A 13,991-nucleotide genomic window follows, 5' to 3' on the forward strand; every position below is an offset into this window, starting at 1 on the left:
GCTGATCCCTCACCTTTCTCATTATCATTGAGGCTCCACGAGGTGAGATCTTACATGGAGCCCCAGACCGAGGGAGATTGACTGTTATTTTGAACTTCTTCCATTTTCTAATAATTGCGCCAACAGTTGTTGCCTTCCCACCAAGCTGCTTGCCTATTGTCCTGTAGCCCATCCCAGCCTTGTGCAAGTCCACAATTTTGTCCCTGATGTTCTTAGACAGCTCTCTGGTCTTGCCCATTGTGGAGAGGTTGGAGTCTGATTGATTGAGTGTGGACAGCTGTCTTTTATGCAGATAACGAGTTCAAACAGGTGCAGTTAATACAGGTAATGTGTGGAGAATGGGAGGGCTTCTTTAAGACAAAACTAACAGGTCTGTGAGAGCCGAAACTCTTACTGGTTGGTCGGTGATCAAATACTTATTTCATGCAATAAAATGCAAATTAATTATTTAAAAATCATACAATGTGATTTTCAGGATTTTTGTTTTCGATTCCGTCTTTCACAGTTGAAGTGTACCTATGATAAAAATTACAGACCTCTACATGCTTTGTAAGTGGGAAAACCTGCAACATCGGCAGTGTATCAAATACTTGTTCTCCCCACTGTACATGTAAAAATACCCTGCGCAGACAGTAACCATCTTCGATTTAGAAAATTCCTCCGAGAAAAAAAAAAAGATGTAGCTCCATCTCATACCCCCATGTTTAGCTACAATTTTATTTTACCCCCATTGACCCTGCCTAGTCTAACCCTCTTATTTGCAGGTTACTGTGTTTCATCCCCCTCCTCTCTCCCTCCCTCATTTCCTGTTTGTTCACATTACCTTCCTTATTAGGGTCAGCTGTTGGCCCACTGTCAGTCGATACCCTCCCTCACTTAGCTCTTCCATGAGCCTCGATCCTGTGTTGAAAAATAAAATCTAAGTATGTTGAAGTTGTTCGGAGATGGGATGACCGGACCGACTGTGGCTGTGAAGAGCGGGAACATTGAACACGCAGCCACCCCAACGGTGAGGATATACCTGCAGTTAAGAGGATAATGAATGACTGTCTTACCTCAGATATCCAAGTACAAACGTCCACAGTGTCGCAGACATCTGAACTCACCTGATTCTTGTTGGTAGAGATGACATCACTGTTAAACCTCTCACGAGCTGTTACTTTGAAGGATAATTGATGTTAAAATCACATTACGTTTCACAAAATCTTATAGATGACGTGGTTTTAATGCCGAAAAAATTTTTCTGTGTTTACCTTTGTGGATTCCTCTGCCGACATGCTTTTGATTCATCCAAAATGATTAAGACAATTCAAGGTTTAAAGCTTTTCTTTAACATTTGCACTTTATTCATCATTTTAAAAGATCGAGAAGTGTCAAATTTTTTAAAAGTGTGCAGAAAATGTTCTTGTTTCTGCGATTGCAGTCGCTTTTGAACTTTTGAAACTAGTCATCCTGACTGACCTACATACTATGTATGCAAAATTGCAGATTTTTTACTCTCCCCCATCCCCACCCCACATCATCTCTTTTTCCTTTTCTCCCCTTATTCGCCAACATTTTAACCAGTTGGAAGAGATTCCAGTTGTGGTTTGAAGTCGCGATGTGCCCGCAAAGGAGATTTTGATGTGCCAGCGGCTTTAAATGATTTGAGCAAAATGGCTTAGTGGACTACTGTAATGGTTTGTTTGTTTTTTTTTCAAAAAATTGACCTTTTCCCCCTTTTTCTTACTTCTTGCGTCTTTATTAGGGTTAATGACTGTTTGGTGAGCACTGAGGGGCCTTCTGTTTATTACGCATACAACTAGATAGTTCATAGTGCACGATACCCCGCGCAGTGTTACTTCTGTTTTAATAAAATAATGATCTTAACGATCGTTAAAAATGATCCGAAGGTTTCGTGCTGTTGAAGTGGTCCTGAGCACCGCCCTTTTATACACTCCCCATTAAACCTTTATTTAAATTGAAGTACGAGTCATGCAAAACTGGAGGTTCTTGGAAGTATTATGACAGACAAGTTGTGTGCGACAGTCTTCAAGTATATAATTAAATTTAAATAAAATAAAGATTGTAAAAGCCTACCGTGCCTTTGCAAGAAATAGATGGCCACTGACAATGTTGCAAGACTGATGACCTTGAGCACTCACTGTACCTCTCATGGTGTTGCTCAGTTGGATTGCTTGCACTGCTGAAGTTTTGAAATCTCCATAAAAATTGTTGCCTTTGATAAATATTAAAAGTTTCGCCGATTATTCTTCACTGTTCGACGCTGAGAGTTGGCGGTGAAGATTCGAGGCAACTGCGAAAGCAAACTGTTTGTAATGCCAATTAGCCGGTGATTGGATTAGTGAGAGCTGGCCAGACCTGGCGAAACCATCAAAGCCACAACAAAGCCAATAATAATTATTGATGCAACACACACAATAACCACAAAATATCTTCACATTCCATGTCACATTGCCATTGTGGATGATATTTCACTATTTTTGTTACCTCGCCCGTTCCCAAAGGACAGGAGACACTAATATAATTGGTCTGTGGGTTAGTGAGTAAGTGTGTGTCCACATGCAGATCTCGTCATATAGATCCTTAATTCCCTATCTAATACCCTGGCGAGGTACTACATTGTTAAATGCTTTCTCGTGTCTGATGTTGAAACCCTACTTTGGAAATGGACACAGATTCTTCGTCAGCTTGTCGATATTGGAATTTGAAACAAATTGTGGTGTTTTACTTTTCCAAGCTATTATTACATCTACGACATCACAATAAGGCCTCGAAAAAAGATTTTCTTCTGCAAATATGTTACAGACATCATGATCATTGGTGTTCTTGCTGAAATCCCTCATGTTCTCAACTAGCCAGGCCTCCACACTTAATGGTGCCATTGCTGCTGGCCTGCTATCACCCACAATGTTGCTGAAATGATTAGTAGAGAAGTTATAAATGATGTTGAACATCTGGGTTAATCAACATAATTTTACAATCATGAACAAAGTCAAGAATACGGTACTTATGAGTTTTTGTAACACTTTTATCTTGACCCAACTGATGACCTTGTCCTCTAATGCCAAACACACATTAAAGAAGCCTGGCTGTGTTACGTTCTAATGACATGTCACAGACGATTACACTCGATGACTCACCTGATGCCTTGGTACCATCAAGTTTAAGTCCCTCATGGGCATTGACAGGCCATTTGGATGGGAGATGATGTCTGGTCTATTACTCAAGCTGTGAGTGGATAGATGTCCAATACCATAAATCCACATTACTCTGTAAGACGAACAAGATCTAAGCAAACATGCTACAACTAGACTAATAACTTACATCTCATTTATAGGGATAACTTCAGTGAGAATGAATCATGCAGTTTTTCAAATAATGCCAACGAGCCTTTTGGAGGATCAGTGAGTCTTGCAGCTAAGTTTGCTCACCTTCTGGCAGACACATTCAGTTCCTGATATTTTAGGCAAACTATGAAATGATAATCGTTAAGCCTGAGATCACACCTCATTTATTTCTACAACCCCCTCATCTTGGCTGCAGAAGCAGAAAGTCTTTGCCGGGAATAGAACGATAAGGTGAGGTCTGTCTTGATGATGGTTTAAAAAAAAAATGTGTGTGGACAGCATGTATGATTGATTTATTTTTTTTTGGATACAGTGGAGCTAGGAAACAACGAAAAGAACAGCAGAAAGAGAGTAAGGGGGTTGCACACCAGTAGCAGGATTGAGGGAGAAATTAGAGGGGGACTTGGAGAAACAAGGGATATGAGGGGGAGAGGAAGACACCGAGTGAACAAGATGGATACAGCTGCAAATTATATCAATCACAGAAGTGGAAGGAAAAACTGAAAACCTGGATAGAGGTGGATTTGGGGAGGGTTAATGGGGAATCGAAAAAAATTCAAGTTTGTGGATGGAGGATAACCCGAGGAAGTGGTGAACAGCTGTCTTGAAGCCCCGGAGGGATGAATGGGACTGAACAGACGAGGGAAGTTGGTTCCACAGACGAGAAAAAAAGATGGGCAAATGATTGGAGGTGAGCGGTGATCCTGGATTTTGGGAGTTTCGATTTCACAGCAAATATCTGGAAGCCAGTTGCTTTTACTCTGAATACATAACTGATGTCATTTCAAACTGGGCGTCCCATATGCCAGCATTAGTTGGTGTCCTTCGTGAAGAGTGGTCGAGCTATCGCCTGCACCCTGAAACAATTTTCAAATTCCTGCCCTGACTTACTGCGTTGGAGTGGTAGTACAGTAGATTAAAGAAAAATCGTTCAGATTGTGAAAAAGTGTTAAAATTGGCATACATGTCCATTTTTATATGTTCTTTAATATAAGAGCAGGACACACCTGGTCAGAATACATTTGCGGCGCCATCTTGAATTTCAAAATGGCCACCACCAAAAATAATATTTACGATATCTCGGTCACCAAGAGACCTAGCATAATGAGTAAAGAGTCTAATCCAATGTTTTCACACACAAGGAATCCAATAAATACACTTAAAATGCTCTATTGTCAGTCTTTCTGCTTTAAAATGACATATACACTGTCCCAAGTGTATATGTCATTCCACTGTTCATCTGGTCCAGATACAGTTATGACTTAAATCTGTCTGATAACATGTTCCTGCACAATGGCAAAGTTCAGTGCATGGGAGAGATGCACAGAAACATTTGCATGGTGGTCTGCATGCCTTTTTGCAGCCGCATTTGATCAGCTCTGTGCAGGATTTGGCCGCCTCGGCAAGTGCTGTCCAGAAAGGTATCCAATGTTCAATGGCGTTCTTCGTCCATCCCCAGTCGCATGGGCTTGGTAACTGCTGCTTAGATATCAGCGCTTGGCCCCAGATGTGTCCTGCCTGGTATGTCGACCTCTTGATATGTTCCGTGAGGGCTGCCTTTGTGGGGGGTAGGCGATCTATTTGGCTTCCTTTTGCGAGCAGAAGCTTCCTTGCCTGATTCACCTTGGTGCATTCACTGGTTCTATCATAAAGGCGTATGACGAACCTTTCCAGTTGACACACATTTTCATCTGAGACTGATGAAGGCTCTTGGGATAAACTCAAGAGAGTGTCCGTTATATCAGGGAAATTGGTCCAGGTGTCCCAAGCGGTTTTCTTCCCAATACCACTGAATGACGATGACGTGTCACAGCCAGTGAAGTCATGGAAGAACAGAAGAGCTTTGGCCTTATTTTCACCAAGACTGTTTGCAATCATGTGAGCCAGTATTAACCTGTAGTGTTTCTTGACTCTGTATGCAACCCATAGTTCGTCAAGGGATAGAGTGTGAAATATGGCAATTGCAAGGACAACGATGTCAGTGTCTACTGACCTGATCAGGATTCTGTGATGGCCATATTGTGCACAATGGTGATCATGCAAGAATAACCTCATATCGGCTTCTTCATGGTTGCATGGAGCTGGAGAAGATTCTATGTTGCACTCTTGGGAAGAGATGACATTGGTATCTTGTGTGCTATATAGCTCCTTCTCTTGTGTGGATAACTTAGCGACGCACTGTGACAGGTAATGATACAGCTCACTCTTATTTTGGTCCACGCAAAGAAAGCTCTGCAAGTTCTGCGGAATTGGCATAGAATTTGTGACAATAATGCGGCTCTCCGTTCCCCTCCTCTTTCTCGTTGAACTCTTCAAACTGTTGTCAATATACCGATCCCATATAACATCCAGACGTTTTGTGTTTTGTAGATTTCTCAGTACATAAGACAAGAACACATTTTCAGCATAGTCTCCGAATGTTGAGCAGGACTTAGGAAGCAGCATATTGACTATAACAGATCCATCGAGAATCTTGGCATCTACCTCTGGTGTACCACATTCAGAAGCCGTACTAGTAGCCAGCTTGTCGAAACATCCAATAAGGTATGATTTAGTACACTGCCTCAGTTCTCCCATGTCTGATAGAGAAGGTGGTGATCCCTGGTTTTCATGACTGAAGAATTCATCCATGTCCCCTTCTCGGGACTGACAAGATATGTACATTCTGCCAAACAACTCACAGTTGCTTTTCAGAGTCCTAATTTGGTGTGATGTTCTGGAGTGTTTTGAGGGTGAAGTCTTGTGGAAGGGAGCCATGTTGTTCTTTGGTATGATGTCTGAAATTGGTTTTACTCACTGCTCCAAGCGTTCAGCAGCATATGCGTCATATTTTTACTGCCCATTTGCTTCCACATTCCTCAGCCTAAACATTGCATCTTCTGTCATCACCTCCTTTGTGTCCAGCACGATCAGATCATTTGTATCTTCTGTGAAGGGATTACCCAATTCTTCAAATGTTGCAACCACAGCTTTGACGTGTTGGGCAAATTTCTACTGAGTGGATTGTCCCTGATCATGGTGCCCTGTAGATTTTGTGGAAGTAATTCCAAATGAGTTCTCAAACTCATCGATGATTCGAGCCACTTCAGCACCAGCTGTAATCCACTTGATCAAAGCAGAAGGATTATCAGTGATTCCAATCACATCTCATTATTTTCAGACAGCATCTGATTTTTAGTGCATCAATTGCAATACAGATCATATTCATGCATGCAAAGAGTGATAGTGATTGACCCACGCACAGGGACGTTCTCTGGAACGCATGGATCGACTGACAGCTGGAACGACCACGGACCAAAGTTTCAGAGCGAATGACAGACAGACTCTTAGAATTATAACACCTTTCAAAGCATTATATTGAAAATTAAATTGGATAAAGCCATTTCTACACGCTCATAACATGTGGATATCAAACATCGAACAAACACTTTTAAGTATTTAGTTGTTTATGAAAGGGTCTCATTTCGATTTTAAAGCAGAAAGACTGAAAATGGAGCATTATAAGTGTGTTTATTGGATTCCTTGTGTGTGAAAACATTGGATTAGACTCTATTCAAGTGCTTAGGCCTCTTGGTGACCAAGATATCGTAAAAATAGTTTTCGGTGGCGGCCATTTTGAAATTCAAGATGGCGGCCGTAATTGTAGTCTGATCATGTGTGTCCTGCTCTTATATGAAAGAGCATGTAAAAGTCGTCATGTGGACCAGTTTTCACACTTTTTCACATTTTGAACGATTCTGGTGAAATGTTGACTTGATCTACTGTACTATGGCGACCCATCCAGGATTGTAACTTAGTAACTGCTTCAGTACCGTCAACGCTCTGCATAGGGCATGGTACATGATGATAATGATGATGTTATTTAGATTTTAAGTAATAAATACATGTCTGTTTGAAGCTGTTGGGGAAGCTTTTTTGTTTAATATGGAGTAATACAAGGTTATCCAAAGAAACCCAGGAAGATGACGCTTGCCTCATCCATTTTAAGCAGGACTTTTTGAGTGTGCTCAGTCAATAGTAAAGAGGCAATTGAAAAATTATTGTATGAAGGAGTCAGAAATGGGGGGGGGGGGGAACTGAGAGGGGGGGATTGCAATTCCAAAAAATATATTGAGAGAAGGAAGGAAATGATAGAAAAAGAGTGGAACATGGAAGGATAAGAATGTTGGATCCGAGAAGGATGGAGGAAGAAGCCAGAGATGAGAGAGATTGGGAAGAGTAATGTATGTGACAAGTAGGGGTATTTGGGGTTGAGTGGTCATCTTTACAGAATAAAAACTTGATTAAGACAAGGTTGTACTCCGCTGCTCTACAGGTGAGTAAACACATTATTACAAAGCTTTCCCACTATCTGGGAATCAAGCCAAGCCAGTGACTATAATTCGATAGACGAGCATTCTACAGTGTACTAGCTTTCTCTCTGTTTGTAATGGTACTCTGTGATGATGAAAGAATCGCCATTGATGGTGCACGTGGTGCTACATTTGACAAAAGTAACTTCTTGCACGTGACAAGCCAACTTAAAGTGAAGCCATTGGCGCTTTTCATTTTTCGATTTGTTCCTCACAGGGTTACGGACTTGTAGTGTTAAAAGGAAAGTGTCATCGCAATCATGGATTCGCTGCGGGTTGTGAAAAAGATGTCTCGACAAGTAAATTGCCTCTGAAAACAGGTTGTGATATCATCAGACATGTCACTCCGGTAACTTCCACTTGAACAGCCTGTTGTAGCAAATTGTTGTTGCAGTCAATTCAGACTGACGGTGTTCAAAGGTCATTGATGCAATTAATTTGTGATTATTTTGCATTTACTAAAGGAGGCTATCTGTTTATCTTAATCGAGTCTTCTTGAAGAGGTTCAGTCACTCAAACTTTTGGGTCTCACTATCAGCCATGATCTTTCTTGGGCACAAGAGCCATTTGCCGACGGGGCATCCTCTGTCGTACAAAGTCCTTTCTTGGCACACCTGAAATATTATACACCTACAAGGCCTTTATCTGCAGCGAGATGGAGTACTGCTCTCCACTCTGGGCTGGCTTCCCCACCTCACATCTTGCTCAGCTTGATGCTGTGGAAACAAAGACCTTCAGCATTATTTGAATCTCCTTGTGATGAAGCTGATTCTTTGAGCCTATCACTTCATCATCCCAGACAGGTCAGTGGTCTTTCTGTCTTCTATCGCCTCCTTTCTGGTCTTGCACCCTCTGCTCTTTTCGTGCTTTGTTTTCAGTAGACTTCGCCCACTATGACCTCGACATCACTAAAAACTTGTGCATAAAATCAAAGTTTTCTATAATTACAACAAAAACAAACTTTTTGAACAAAAAAGGGATTTTATAAGCATTCAACACACAGCCTCCGATTTCTGTCAGGTCACGTGTTCTCATCAACATCACAGTGAATGTTTTCTCTGGCTATACATGTCGGAAAAAAAAAAGCGCCTTTCATGGCAGAGCCACCCTTGACATGCGTCCGTAGTGGTGTTAACATACCTCCTCCATGGCCTGCTAAAACTCCTCTATGGGGTTCAGGAAGGGAGAGTGGGGTAGGAGGAACATCAGTGAGAAGTGTGCGTGAGCTTCAAACCAACCTCACACCAGCGCAGAGTGCTGGAAGCTGACATTATTCCATACAGTTGACAAAGTTTGTCAGCTTTCTCTCTTCTGGGAGGATAAGACATCCATACGTTGAATCTACATACACCAGCAGGTGTGCTGTGTCCAATGGTGGCATTATGGGACATTGCACCATTTCAAGAAATGGCAGCACACGTGATTATGATTATTTCCTCCATGCTCACCCGGGACATCAACTCGATGGTTGCTCGGATCTCATTTGAATCTCGGTCCAGGTTGTCTTCCTTCTCGCACCTGCTCCGTTTGTCTCCAACAGCTGAGAGTTCACCTGTGCCCCCCTTTTATTCGTTATTAAGGTCTGATAGATGATTGAAAAATGGAGAAATTTGCCATTTACACGTCGGAAGCATAAATTGATGCAATTTTTAAATTGATTGCTCTCAGTTGTAAACATCTAGATTCAATGAGAAAACAAGAAACTCTCGCATGAATGTTGTGCTAAATGTTGGGATTTGTGTTAAGTGTTTTACAAAAGCGTGTTTTAGTTTTGTCATATTTGTGAAACCAATCACAAAAACACGAATGGTTTTGTAAAGGAGGTAATTGTTTTTGTTTCGCAATTATTGGTTTTGGTGTTTTTGACCAGTTCCATTCACATTGATTGAGCAATGGACAAAAACTGTAATAACAAGATCGAACGGGGTCGTTCTCTCATTGTTTAAACACTCATATTTCAAAGAAAACATCTCTGTAAGGACCAGGTGCAGCCACGTACAGCCTTTTCAAATGTACTGTTTGCTTCCTCCGCACGCAGAACAAAAGTACAAATGTCAGAGCCTTGTGAACATATCTGAAATAATATTTACCTCCACCACCGATTTATTTACCTCCAGGTTATGTTTATACCCCTGTCTGTTTGGCTGTTTGTTTGTTTGTTTGTTACCTGTGAAGGAGATTCGCAAGTACTGTATAGTGTATATTGGTTGGTCTGGTCTGTCCATCCGTCCATCCCACCTGTAATTTTCCCGACTTTTTCCCATACCCTTTAACACATTCAACTGAAACTTGGTGCATGGCTTTATTATGATACGTTACAGAAAAGGTTTGAGTTTCAAGGCGTTTTGTCAATTTTTCACCGACTTATGCTCTTGTTGGATTTACAAAATATCACATCGGTGATATTACAAGTCCAGTGTAGTCACATCGGTAGTAGTCCAGTGGAAATGTGAAAAAGCATGTTGTGGCGTCATTATGAAGTTTTTTTGGTTGATTCATCATCTCTGAGCTATCCTGAATCACAATCAGCCGGGTGCCCCAGACTCGCACCCTTGAGGAATTTTTTTTAGAGGTGAAAAACAAAATGGCTGCAACCGACTTTTGACAAATTCAGTTTTGGGCTATATCTTCACTTCTAATGCACTTACAAACACAATTTTGGTGTCTACCACTATGTTTTCATGGTCAAGGAATCCGATAATGATAAAATTGAAGGTGTATATATTAGACCTGTCTCATATTTTCAAGATGGTCACCATTTTGATATGAAAAATGGCTATTTTGCAGTTCCACTGATCACTTCGAGTAAGAAATTGAATTTGATGAACCCTCAAATATTAATACTACGTACAATAATAGTCAATGACAGCTGAAGTAACTTACTTGCAATGATCAATGAATTGATGATTATATTGGAATACGATTTTTACACAAATATATCCGGATACGTGTGGATAGTTGACGTTGACTTTGGGTTCTGTCTTAAAGTAAGTATGTACATGTATATGATTTTGAAATTACCTTTTATTTTTAGGCAAACAAATATTAACTTTGTTAAGGATGCATTGTTCTACATTATGTTCAATCTTCGTCATCATCATCGTGATTAGCAGTTATTGCCCTTGTCTGTTCGTTACAACAGTCTGATCCAGCATTACAACTGCAAAACATCGAACATGACATCTGTGCTGCCACACAACCACACCTCCCGGTGGGACATGGCCGGCTGGTGGAGCATCCACACTTGATCAGCTGCAGAATGGTGACTGGTGCAGCAGACACATCAGGTGGAAGTGTGGTTGGACACAACGTCGCACTGTCCTCACCTTCTTGCCATCCATACTTGATGGGATCCAAGTTCGGAGGGTCTGACTGAGAGGCCGATTTCCATATAATGACTTGATGATGAGCATGATGTACATGTTGAACAAAGGCATCATGCGATGGGGGCAGCGACTTCAATTTTGGAGCAGAGGTAATCTTGCAGTTGGCCATCTTAGACTTCCACAACTGAGACCGGTGTGTGGACATATCACCTTCGACTTTGGAACCATAACAGGCAGCAATGAAGGTAGTTGCCTCAGATATCATATTTTCCTCGTCTGCTTCCAGCTGACCAAGTCAGGTGGGATGATGTCCACCCATTAGTACCTTCAGTGCTGTGGCCTTTCCAATGCCAAACAAATACGACACAGTATCACGTCCGGTCAGAGCATGTACAGCAGGCAGACATTTGGTGATGCTTTTGTGTTTTAGTGCTGTTTGGCGAATGTCTACGTTCGCCCTCCCAGCACACGGACTCTCCATACTGACATCCAGTCATCTTTTCCTCGAGGTAGAAATGAATCAACAGGACAAAGACATCTGTATTGTCGCAGACCACTTTGATGTGTGTCACCACTGACACCTGACACAATTCTAAATAAGTGATGGATGATGATGACATCTGCTTCTTCATGGTGTGTTTTTAGATCCTGTCTCTGGAGAGTGGAATTGTTCCATACTTGTACTGGTGTAGGATCTTTTCCAGTAATCACCAGTTTGGTCTGGTTGTCCACAATGTGGGTCATCAGATACTGACAGATCAAATCGATCAGTTGTACTTTGTTGTAAGTTACTATACATTTAGGACCACTTTTTGCGCTGGAAGTGTTGTGTGCAAGTTGAGTTGATGTTTTCGACTTGAATCATGACCTGCGTGACTGGATCTCGTCATTTGTTTCGTGCTGATTTTGATGTACCTGTTGAAAATCAGGTATACTGTACGTCACAACACTCCTGGTGGTATTTGATGGTTGCCATGAAGTTGATCACATAATCCTCAACTGTACCATTTGTGGGCCAATGTGCAGTCCATAACATGGCACATCCATCGATGATGACAGCATCTGGAACACCTTGGATTCGACTTGATTGCTCAACTTGGAGTTTCGTCTTCAGGATTGCTTTCGACTGAGCCCGCATCGCACCGCTCTCATCAAACAAGGAGGCTGGGACAGGGGACAGTTCGTAAGAGAGGACATCCTTGATATCAATATCCCTGTATTGTTGGAGACATATGACTCGGGTGGAGATCAATTTGGTATCATATACTGACCTTCCATCCAGCTTGATGCTCTTTTTGGTCAAAGTCATCAGGGTTACTTTCTTGGTCAGTGTCTTGTTGAAGCTTGTTGGCCATCCAGATTCAAATTCCGCCATCAGTTGTCGTCCAATCTTGAGAGAAGCATCAATGTTTACCTTGTCTGTCGCATGAAACATAGTGGTAGACACCAAATTGTGTTTGTAAGTGCATTAGAAGTGAAGATATAGCCCAAAACAGAATTTGTCGAAAGTCAGTGGTGGCCATTTTGTTTTTCACCTCTAAAAAAAAAAATTCCTCAAGGGTGCGAGTCTGGCACCCGGCTGATTCTGATTCAGGATAGCTCAGAGATGATGAAACAACCAAAAAAACTTCATAGTGACGCTAAAGCACGCTTTGCCCTGAAATGGCTGTTTGTCATCGTGCATTTGAATGGCACAAGAGGTTCAAAGAGGGGCAGGAAGAGTTTGAAGACCATCCACGGTCTGGAAGACCTTCATCGAGCAGAACGGCGGACAACATCAAGCGTGTGAAGCAGATGGTGCGCGTAGATCGTCGACTCATGGTGCGGATGATTGCTGAGGAACTTTCCATCAACAAGGATACTGTCTGGAGCATCGTCACTGAAAATCTCAAAATGCGCAAGGTGTGCGCAAAGATGGTCCCCAAGCTGTTGTCCGAGGACCAGAAACGGCAAAGAGTCGCTGTCTGTCAAGACATTATCGAGCACCTCGAGGACGATCCAGACCTGCTCGGGAAAGTCATTACTGGTGATGACTCGTGGGTATTCGAATACGATCCCGAGACCAAATGGCAGAGTCGTCAGTGGAAAAGTCCGGCATCACCAAGATCAAAGAAAGCAAGGATGTCGAAGGTCAAGGTGATGCTCATCGTGCTTTTTGACATCAAGGGCATCGTCCACTTCGAGTTTCTACCACAGGGTCAAACAATGAATCAATACGTGTAAAGGAGTTCCTCTGGCGCCTCATGAGATCAGTCTGGGACAAGAGGAGGGATCTGTAGGAGAACAACGCCTGGGTGCTCCACCATGACAAAGCCCCTGCTCACATTGCCCTGAGCATCCGACACTTTCTGGTGGAGAGGAACGTGCCAACTCTGGAGCAACCCCCGTGTTCCTCAGACTTGACCCCTTATGATTTTTTTTCCTATTCCCCAAGCTCAAGGGGACCAGATTTCCTGATGTGGAGGCCATCAAAAGGGCCGTGATGACGGAGTTCCAGAGGATTCCAGAAGAAGCCTCCCGGGGGTGCATCGAAGCGTGGAAGAAGAGGATGGACAAGTGTGTAAGACTGGAGGGAAACTATTTTGAAGGGGACAAGCTGTGATTTCAATATATTTTTTGGAATAAAATTTCTGTGGTCAGTCCCATTACTTTTTATACAGACCTCGTATGCATATTAATTACTACTGTTTGAATTTGAACACTGGTTGCAGACTACATGTACGTCTATTAATTACATACTATCGGAATGTACCTTTCACGGTGATGCCACGAAAACTATATGTCCATTAATTACAGGTCCGTACTGTTTGAACGTCAGTTTCACTTTGACTGCACACATGTACGTCTATTAATTAATTACGATTGGAATGTACCTTTGGGTCCTTTAGACTGCTGAGAACGCTTCGACCTTTTGAAGACCCAAGACCCTAAACACCCTTAAGACCCTGAGGACATCATCATCA

The 13,991-nt window shown here is 42.1% G+C and overlaps 1 long non-coding RNA gene across 1 annotated transcript in view; it reads left to right on the top strand.

The window, feature by feature from the left end:
- The first annotated feature begins 503 nt into the window (after nucleotides 1–503).
- The window catches only part of LOC147011713 (uncharacterized), a 128,084-nt gene continuing 114,596 nt past the window's right edge, over nucleotides 504–13,991 (top strand). The window contains exon 1 of the long non-coding RNA XR_015051794.1: nucleotides 504–1,009. This is a non-coding gene — a long non-coding RNA (uncharacterized LOC147011713). The remainder of the gene's footprint in view (nucleotides 1,010–13,991) is intronic.

The sequence above is a fragment of the Eptatretus burgeri genome, chromosome 15 (genome assembly GCF_056783735.1).
Source record: "Eptatretus burgeri isolate ZD-2024b chromosome 15, Ebu_testis_v1, whole genome shotgun sequence".
In the NCBI taxonomy this organism is placed as follows: domain Eukaryota; kingdom Metazoa; phylum Chordata; class Myxini; order Myxiniformes; family Myxinidae; genus Eptatretus; species Eptatretus burgeri.